Below are 11,300 nucleotides of genomic sequence, written 5' to 3' on the forward strand. Positions count from 1 at the left end.
CTCAGTCAGGTAAGCATCCAACTCTTGATTTCAGTTCAGGTTATGATCTCCCCATTTGGTGAATTCAAGCCTGCATTGGGCTCAGTGCTCTGTGGAGCCTGCTAGGGATTCGCTCTCTCCCTCTCTCTCCTTCTGTCCCTCCCCCACTTGTGCTTTCTCTCTTTCTCTCTCACATTGAATAAATAAACTTTTTAAAAAGTCCCTAATTTCTATGGACACTAAATATGGAATTATTAAAGATTGAAGTGTTACAAATCAAAAAAGTTACCTTTAGATAATATTTTAGAATTAGTCAATAAAATGTTTCCAAAGTTAGGACTGAACTTTCGTCTATGCTTGCTGGGTTGTAAATTAAAATAAGTATCAAAGAAAAGGGAAACCACCATCCAAGATGGACGAGACTGAACAAAAGTTGCAGGATAAAAATCGTGTTCTATCACATCTCCCACTCCCATCCCGCTAGTCTCCTTACATCTTTGTTTTTGAGAGTGTAGATTAGAGGGTTGAGGCTAGGTGTGACAACAGTATAAAAGAGGCCAATGAACTTGCCTTAATCTTGAGAACTTCCTGATGGTGGCTGCAGATGTATGTGCATGATTGGAATGAAAAAGAGGGACACAACTATAAAATGGGCTCGACATGTCTCAAAGACTCTCTGAAGTCTGACTGATGACTGCATTCTAAACACAGCCAGGGCAATGGCATCATATGAACTGAGAATAAGGATGAGTGGTATCAGAACGAAAATGGAGCTCATGATCAGGAGGGTCAGCTCGTTAGCACGGGCATCAACACACGATAATCAGAGCAGTGCTGGAACTTCACAGAAGAAATGGTCCACCTGGCGATGTCCACAGGGGGGGACCCAGAAGGTAAAGTAGGAATGAAGTGCTGAGGCGATAAAGCCACTGACCCAGGAAGCCATAGCAAACAGGTGGCTGAAGCAAGCGTTCATGACCATGGCATATTGCAGGTGTCTACAGACAGCTGCATAACGGTCATAGGACATGAACACCAGGAGGACGCACTCTGGTTCCCAATGCGAGGACAAAGTAAAGTTGAGTCATGCAACCAGCATAACAGATGGTCTTTTCTGGGCCCCAGAGATTGACCAGCAACTGAGGGATGGAGCTGGTGGTGTAGCAGAGATCCAGAAAAGAGAGGTTTGAGAGGAAGAAGTACATGGGAGTGTGGAGATGGGCGTCCAGGTATGACAAGACAATGATAAAGAGGTTGCCTATCAATGTCGTCAAGTAGAACATCAAGATAAGCACAAAGAGAATTACTTCCAGATGAGGCCAATGAGAAAAACCTAGTAAAGTAGCCTTCAGAACTTATATGATTTCCCATCATCATTCACTGTTTCCCAGTACCTGAAGAAAGAATCATAAACTCAAAGGCTGCTTACTCATTGTTAAACACTGGCCAGTAGACTGGGGGAAAAGTATGCCATTTCCAAAATGCTCTTGTTTCAGTAACATTTTTATAGTTTTTATGTTCATTCAGATGTTTCTCCCTGTTGTGGACACGATCAATAACTTCTCAAGTGAATGAGTTCATTTTATGAATCCCTAAGGTAGTATTGGATAAACAAAGATTGAAGATTATGTTCCATAGCCAAGAAGACAATTTTCATGAAAAATTACCTTTTTAACAAAAAACTTTCAATTTATCCCTCTTTTATGTATTTTCAGGCTACTTCCAATTTTGTGGTTTCAGAGAAAGGAATATCTCTACTCTTAAAAATCCTACATAAATGAGAAATTACCATGAGATGAAAATCAACTCAGTAACAACTTTAAAATGTTAATATTGGGTGAAAAAAATAAATTTCAATTGCATTATGATTATAGGAAGAACAAAATATTCTTATTCATTCATGTATGTTAGCAACTTATTTTTTGACAAAAAAGAAATAGCATCAACTGGAAGTATAAACAAAGGCACAGTGTGCACACACACACCCAAAAATGAGCATTCACACTATGAGCTAAGCCAAAGGTCTTAATCCTAATCGAGAAGTGAAATAACGTGGGGGATTTGGTGATGGAATGCTTCCGAACATAAATGAGACTACAAATAATTTTGAAAGACCAAAATGAAATTACAGAATTGAAGAAAATTGCAGAGGAAGCAAAAGAAAAAGGGAGGGTGTTTGGAGTAGGAAAGTGGACAGGAACCAGTGGTGCTTGGGACTGAATGTGTGTGAATCCCAACCTGTGAGGCATGGACAACAGCTGGAAACACTATTTCCACAAAAATTTCACATGCTCTAGAACAGCAGCTAAGACATTTGAACTCAAAGTTATAATTTATAATTATTCCACATTAGGTTTTCTATAATTTCAAATTGAGCTTCTGAATAGAAAACTCACTGATTTTTAATAGGAAAATATATATGAATATTGCATAAAATCCAGTCATTAGTTTACCTTGTGGCTGTTATTTTGTGAAAAATAAAGTTAAGAAACTCCACTGTGCATTAATAGTTTGGTTTTCATTTGCTTATTTTCTCTTGTGTGTTACCAATCTTTCATTGAAAAAATTAACACTTTACTATATAGTTGTTGCTAAAAGACATAGTCTCCCACATTTATATGTTCCCAGATAGCTTTGCCCTGCTATGTCTCCCCTCACTCTCTGACAGAAGACAGCAATCACAAATTCAGCCAGAACAGACCCGCATGCAGTCTTTTGAAGACTTTTACTAGCTCAAATATTGTAATCCTAGCACTTGAAAAAAATGCAAGGGATGTCTAATTGGTGAAGTTACAGCTGGAGAGATAGGAACACTGAATGTGGCCCAAGATTGTTAAGATCGATTCTCAAGTATATCTATACACCATTTTATATTATTCATAATGTAATTGTCATTAACCTCACAAGGAATGGGGGAAATTTTCCAAGGTATTTCTTTTTTATTTCCCTAAAATGAAAGATAATACACCACAAAATATTTTAACTCAAATGCCGTAGGTGTTTCCTCTGAGGTAGGCACAACTGTCTTGCATTACAAAGAAAGCTGCCTGAGTTCCTCACTACATTAATTAAAAGAAGGCAGCGGTTGTGTAACATTTCCTAAACTGCTATACCAGTCATTGTTCAGCATTCTCCTAGAAGTGAAGAGGAATAAGAGATAAGGAGCAAACTATCCATAATTCAAAAAAAGAGAAATTTAGAGATTTATGGCTTGATTTTCTTCTTAGTGGAAAAGAGGGACCTATCAAAGGCAGCTTTAGAATTGTGGAATAAAATATCTCTCTATGCCTTTAAATCAAACATTATAGGGAAAATGGGTGGCATAGCACTCTCTTCTCACCCCAGTGTCACTAACAGGCATTCTCCTAATTCCTTTCATGTCTGTGACTTTGAACTAAACCTAGCTCTTATGCAGTGCTCTCTCAGCTTTTCCATACTGACCTTCCTGTATTTGTCCACTCTCCCCACTGTTCTCTTTGTGGTCTATGCTTTACCATTTACAAACCAACAAGCTCTCTAGCTGTCATGCAACCTGAGAACATCGACCTAACTGTCTTCCTATACCAACTGTGCTAATGTTCAAAATATAACCATGGAAAGCAAAGTCTAAAACAAACTGTAGTTATCATCATCACAGAAAAGAAAGCCTGGGCTTGTCCAGAAGATGTGCTTTGAGCAGAATGCAGGAATGCGTTAGGGCATTTAAGGTATCAGGGTATGAAACCCTTATCCCAGAGCAAATAGGGCCTTTAAGGAAACAAAATGAATAATGTGACATTATTTCCTTGACTGAGACCATGGGGAAGACAAATTCCAAAATTGCAATTAATACCCTTCAAGTAACTGTCAGTTAGAATGGTGTGATGTTCACAAGATAAGACTCTTCATAGAAATGCCTTGAACATGATGTTGCCCTTTTACTGGGACGCCACAGAAGTTATCACCAACCAACCGGAAAAAGGTGCTTTGAATTGTATTGTCAATGAAAGGAATGGATTCTGGTGATTCACCTGATTTTTCCCCTGCTCCCCATGGCGGTAAAGCCCAAATTTACCAGACAACTGGCGAGAAGTAAGGGAGATTCAGGAGCCATGAAACAGAAAAGCTGGAATACATTAAAACTCACCTTTTCCTTATTAACCTGGTACTTACTCTTTGAGAGCCAACCTACACCATTTATGCCTTCCTGATTGTCTTTAAGATTCAATTACAAGTTCATGCCAACAAAAGTTGAGAAAATCTATGTAAGACCATTTAGAGCCCTAAATCCAGTCCTTCCCTCAGCTTAGAGGATAACTGCCATGTCTATTCTCAAGCCAACAGAACTCTGGTATTTCATTCTCTGGAGAGGTCTCTAAACTACAGGTTGCCAGGCACATACCTTAACTAAACCCTAAACCTAACCCTAACCCAAACTCATAATTCCTAATCCCTAATTGAAATCCTAACCTAAACCTAACGCCTAGAGATGTCTTTGAACTACAGGATACCAGACACATAGTATAACTCTGGGGTTAACACTAACACTTTCCTTAAACTTAGCCCTAAAACTTACCCTAACCCTATATATATGAGTGGGGAAATGTGGTATATATAGATAAAATGGAATATTACTCAACCATAAAATGAATAAAAGCTTGCCATTTTCAATGATGTGGATGGAGCTAGAGTATTATGCTGAGCGAAGTAAGTCAATCATAGAAACACAAATACCATATGATTTCACACATATGTGAAATTTAAGAAAAAAATGACCAAGCAATGAGAGAAAAAAGAGAGAGGTAACCCAAGAAGCAGACCCTTAACTATAGATAACAAACTGAGGGTTATCAGAGGAAAGGTGGGTGGGGAATGGGTTAAATGGTTGATGGAGATTAAGGAGGGCACTTTTTGTGATGAGCACCTGGCATTGTACAGAAGTGTTGAATCATTACATTCTACACTTGAAACTAGTATTCCACTATATGTTAACTAACTGGAATTTAAATAAAAATTTGAAAAATCAAAAATAATCCAAATAATCTCTCAAACCTTTTACACTGAACAAACAAGTTATCTCTACCATTTGTTTATTATTTCAAACATCATCCATTAACAACTTTCCTTGGCTTCCCATTAAAATCCCTGTGTCAGGAAGGAATTTTCATTTCCTGATAACTAATCACACTGTTAATGCTGTGGCCTGTTTTCTGTATTGCATGTCAACTCATCTGAGCCTAGCAGGAGTCATACACATTCATTTACAAGTCTTAGGTTTGCATCTCCCTTATCCCCTCCAAACTCTAGCAGTGTTTTAGTTCTACAATGAACCAAATTTATCTCACTTGCCTTTCACATTTGAACTCTGTCTGTGTGCATTTGGCTTTATACACTGGCTTCCAATTCTACACTGGTTCTTACATGCCCTCCCTAATAAAGATAGCAAACACTTCTAGTGCACTTAATAGGAGTTAGACTATTTTAAACACTTTACATATATTGACCCTTTTAATCCTCACTGCTACCCTATAAGGAAGGCTAGTCTAATTATCAACTTCTCAAGATGAGGAAATCAGGGTACAGAGAACTTAAGTCACTCATCCACTACCACCATGTGAGCAGTGGTGGCAGCATTTGAAACCAAGTATGCTGGCCCCAAAGTTAGAACTCATTGTGGCTTTGATGTAATATTAAAGATCAGCCAAACACGTTTTGCAAATATACGTGAAAGACAAACTATTGCTATACAAAGCCATGTTCCATTAATGTAAATCATTAGAGTCTCCTGTGATTTTATGGAGAAAATATGTAATATTCTGTTTGCATAAGGATAGAAAAGTGCAATATATTTTGTTATGTATGTTACATTAGGATTACACAATATTAATCTCAAAACTTATTTCATTTTAGAATTTAACCAATTTTATTAATATTTGAAAACTTCCAAACTCATTCTATAAGGTCAGCATTACTTTGATTCCAAAACCAGACAAAGACCCACTGAAAAGGAGAATTACAGACCAATATCCCTGATGAATATCAATTCACAAATTCTCAACAAGATACTAGCAAATCATTACCAACAATACATTAAAAGAATTATTCACCATGATCAATGGGATTTATTCCTGGAATGCAGGAATGTTTAAATATCTGCAATGAATCAATGTGATGTATCACATTAATAAATAAAGGTTAAGAACTACACAATCCTCTCAATAGATGCAGAAAAAGATTTGACAAAATACAGAGTCCTTTCTAGATAAAAACCCTCAAGAAAGTAGGGATAGAAGGAATATACCACAACATGATAAAAGTCATGTATGAAAGACTCACAGATAATGTCATTCTCAATGGGAAAAATCTTAAATCTTTTCCCATCAGGTCAGGAACACATTAAGGATATCCACTCTCACCACTGTTATTCAACATACTACTGGAAATCTTAGCCTCAGCCATCAGACAACAACAACAAAAGTAATAATGAAAGGCATCCAAATCAGCAAGGAAGAAGTAAAACTCACTCTTTGCAGATCACATGATACTCCACCTAGAAAACCTGAAAGACTCTACCAAAAACCTGCTCTAATGGATACATGAATACAGCAAAGTCACAGGATATAAAATCAACACAGACAAATCAGTTCCATTTTGATAAGCAGCAGAAAGAGAAATAAAGGAATTGATCCCATTTAAAATTACACCAGATCAGGAGCTCCTGGGTGGCTCAGTCAGTTAAGAGTCTGACACTTGGTTTTGGCTTAGGTCATGGTCTTGCGTTTTGTGGGTTCAAGTCCTGCATCAGGCTCTGTGCTGACAGTGCAGTCTGCTTGGGATTCTCCTTCTCATTCTCTCTCTGCCCCCCCCCCCTGCTATCTCTTTCTTGAAATGAAAAAATACATGCAAAAACAATTTAAAAATAAAAATAAAATTACACCAAAACCCATAAAATACCTAGTACTAAACCTATCAAAGAGGTCAAAGATATGTACTCTGAAAACTATGGAAAGTTTATGAAAGAAGTTGAAGAAGACACAAAGAAGTGGAAAAACAGTCCATAATCATGGATTGGAAGAAAAAATACTATTAAAATGTCAATACTACCCAAAGCAATCTACACATTCAATGCAATCCTTATCAAAATACCACCAGCATCCTTCACAGAGCTAGAACAAGCAAATCTAAAATTTGTATGGAACCAGAAAAGACCCAAGTAGCCAAAGTAATGTTGAGAAAGAAAACCAGAGTTAAAGGCATAACAATTCCAGACTTCAAGCTGTATTATAAAGCTGTAATCATCAAGGCAGTGTGATACTGGCACACAAAAAAAACGGACACGTAGATTAATGGAATAGAATAGATAACCCAGAAACGGACCCACAATGATGGAAAACTAATCTTCAACAAAGCAGGAAAAACTATCCAATGGGGAAAAAAAATCTCTTCATCAAATGGCATTGGGAAAACTGAACAGTGGCAGGCAGAAGAGTGAACCTGGACTCCTTGCTTACAGCCTACACCAAAATCAACTCAAAATGGATGAAAGACCTAAATGTGAGACAGGAAGCCATTAAAATCCTAAAGAAAACAGGCCACAACCTCTTTGACTTTGGTCATAGAAACTTCTTACTTGACATGTCTCCAGAGGCATGGAAACAAAAGCAAAAATAAACTATTGGGACTTCATTAAGATAAAAAGCTTCTGCACAGTGAAGGAAACAATCAACAAAACTAAAAGGTAATCAACGGAATGGGAGAAGATATTTGAAAATGACATATCAGATAAAGGTTTAGTATCCAATATCTGTAAAGAAGTTATAAAACTCAAATCCCAAAATAATAATAATAACAATAATAATAATAATCCAGTCAAGAAATGGGTAAAAGACATGAACAGACACTTTTCCAAAGAAGACATCCAGATGGTTTACAGATACATGAAAACATGCTCAACATCATTCACCGTCAAGGAACTACAAATCAAAACCACAATGATATACCACCTCACACCTGTCAGAATGGCTAAAATTAAGAAGTCATGCAACAACAGATGTTGGCGAGGATGTGGACAAAAGGGAACCCTCTTACACTGTTGGTGGGAATGCAAGCTGGTGCAGATACTCTGGAGAACAGTATGGAGGTGCCTCAAAAAGTCAAAAAAAAATTTATTTTAAATTAAAAGTAAAAATTACATTACTATGTACTTATCCAAAGGATACAAAAATGCTGTTTAAAGGGGGCACATGCACTGCAATGTTTATAGCAGCGCTATCAACGATAGCCAAATTGTGGAAAGAGCCCAAATATCTACCAACTGACAAATGGATAAAGAATATGAGGTATATACACACAATGGAATATTATTCAGCCATCAAAAGAATGAAATATTGTCATTTGCAACAATATAAGTGGAGCTAGAATGAATTGTGCTAAGCGAAATAAGTCAGAGAAAGAAAAATATAAGGTTTCACTCATATGTGGAACTTAAGAAACAAAACAGATGAATATATAAAAGGGAAGGAAAAATAGAGGAAAAACAGAGAGAGCATCAAAGCATAAGAGACTCTTATATACAGAGATCTAAGGTTTGCTGGAGGGCTTGGAGTGGCTAATTGGGTGACGGCATTAAGGAGGAGCACTTATTGGGTAAACACTGGGTGTTATATGTAAGTATGAATCACTAAATTCTATGCCTGAAACCATTATTATACTATAAGTTAACTAACATGGCTTTAAATTTTTAAAAATTATATAAATATTTTATATAGTTTTATATAAATCTATGACATTTATATAATGTTACAAAAACATTACATAATAACATATAAGCATTGTATAATAAATATTATACATAAATATTATATTGCATATAAATGTATATATAAACATTATATAAAAATATATACCTAAATATGTGCAATATATGCATATATTAAATATAAACATTACATAATGTAAATAATGTAAAGTATAATGTAAAGTTTATATATGTATATGAAATAAACTTTATATTATAATTACACTTGATCACCTGTAGAACAGTCACCTGTCCCATCCTTCTCTTTCCCTGATACCTTTCATAAATAAGCACCCACTCTGAAATATTTTGGCTGTTTCTTTTGACATTTAACTATTTCCAAATAATACACTCAAAATTCTAATTATTCTTTTGTTTAGATAATATCTACTAAATCCAACCTGAGCAGGCCTATAAACTTCTTTTCCTTTATGTATCCTGTAATTAATTAACAAGCACACTTACTCTCCTCAGTGACAACATCCTCCTGTACGTGGGTGCCATCTTGGAACCTTCCTCCCTTAGTCATCATCCTAAAATTATTTTCCATTTTTCTTCTGTAGCAGTCTGTGTGAGTAGATCCCATACCTTCTTCTTGTGAAGCATTCTCTTTTGGTGATTTTCTTTGCTGTGACAAATATAGGTTGTATTCCATGAATGTCTGGTTGAGAGAAGTGTTTTCCAATTGTGCACTGATCCTGGTTTCCTGATCAATAGGTTGCAGACAGAGCAATATGTTCTTGAGTTCAGCAAACCTGGTGACAGCTTGCCATTACTGCCAGTAACTCTCCTGCCAACATGACATCACCAAAGAGTCAGAGCAATATTCCAGTAATGGAACCCATAGACATACAGATCTACAACTTACCCTATAAAGAGTTCATAATTTAAGGAAATTTGATGTGCTACAGGAAAACACAGAAATACAAGACAAAAATCAGGAAAACAACATATGAACAAAATAAGAGTAGCAAACATATGTATCATTAAAAGAACCAAACAGAAATTCTGGAGCTGAAGAATACAATAAATGAAATAGCAATAGAGAGTATTTACATCAGATAGATAAAAGAGAAGGAAGAATCCATGATTTGGAAGATAAGAAGTTTGAAATTACTGAGTTAGAAAAAAATAAAGAAAAAATAATGAAAAAGAGTGAAGAATGCCAGTGATCTATGGGATGCCATCAAATGAAACAATGTACAAATTAGTGCAGTTCCAGAAAGATAAGAGAAGGAGAAGGGAGAAGAAAGCTTATTTAAAAAATAATGGCTGAGAAATTCTTAAACCTGGGAAGAGATTTGAATATGCATATTCATCAGGCTAATAGGTCACCCCATAATTTCAATACAAAATTATCTTCTTTAGTCACTGGGGTTACTCAGTCAGTTGAGCACCTTGTTCTTGATTTCAGCTTGGATCATGATCCCAGAATCATGGGATCAAGCCACAACTCAGGCTCTTCACTGGGCATGGAGTCTGCTTAAGGTTCTCTCCCTCTCTACTCCTGCCCCTCTGCCCCTCCTGTTCTCACTCTAAAATATTTCTTAAAGTTAAAAAATTATCTTCTCCTAAACACATTATAATAAAACTGTCCAAAATCGAAGACAAACAGAGAATCCAAAAAGCAAGGAAAAAAATGGTAACCTACAATGGAACCCGCATTAGGCTACCTGCAGATTTCTCAGCATAAAGTCTGTAGGCCAGGAGAGAACAGGATAATATTGTCAAAGTGATGAAAGAAAAAAAACAGCTAAAGAATACTCTGAATACTCTGTACACCAAAGTTATCCTTTAGAAATAAAGACTTAAAGACTTCCAGAAAAACAAAAGCTGAGGGAAATCATCACCACTAGACTTGCCTTCCAGATAAAAGTTATTCAAGCTGAAGTAAAACAACACTAATTAGTAACATGAAAACATGTGAACATATGCAGCACACTAGCAAAGGTAAATATAAATTAAAATTCAAAATACTCTAATAATGTAATATGGAGGAGTGTTATTAACCACTTAACTATAGTAGAAAGACTAAAAGACAAGACTATTAAAAATAACTATAGCTACTATAACTTTTTAATAAACAATACAAAAAGCAATAATTTTTGACATTACAGCACAACAGGAGAGAAAAGTGGTAAAGAGTTTTTTGCCATTGATGTTATCAGCATAGAGTGTTTTCTATAATATATACACATATATATTTATATAATATTTATGTACATATATATAATGATTTATGTAAGCTACCTAGTAACTGCAAAGCAAAAACCTATACTAGGTTTCCAATAAATCCAATAGATAAAGAGAGGGATTCAAAGCATATTGCTACGGAAAATCATCAATTCACAAAAGAAGGCAGCAAAAGAGGAAGAACGGAACAAGATAATTACAAAACAGTTGGAAAACAGTTAATGAGATGGCATTAGTAAGATATTACTGATCAATAGTTACTTTAAATTTAAATGAATTAAATTCTCCAATCAAAAGATACAGAATAGCTGCATGGATTTAAAAAACAAGATACAGATACAGAAATATGCTG

General features: G+C 35.8%; 1 pseudogene; it reads right to left on the reverse strand.

Annotated features, from left to right (window-relative positions):
• Positions 1-514: 514 nt before the first annotated feature.
• On the reverse strand, positions 515-4,012 carry LOC123609386 (annotated as a pseudogene).
• Positions 4,013-11,300: the final 7,288 nt, after the last annotated feature.

Source organism: Leopardus geoffroyi, chromosome B2 (genome assembly GCF_018350155.1).
Source record: "Leopardus geoffroyi isolate Oge1 chromosome B2, O.geoffroyi_Oge1_pat1.0, whole genome shotgun sequence".
NCBI classification, from domain to species: domain Eukaryota; kingdom Metazoa; phylum Chordata; class Mammalia; order Carnivora; family Felidae; genus Leopardus; species Leopardus geoffroyi.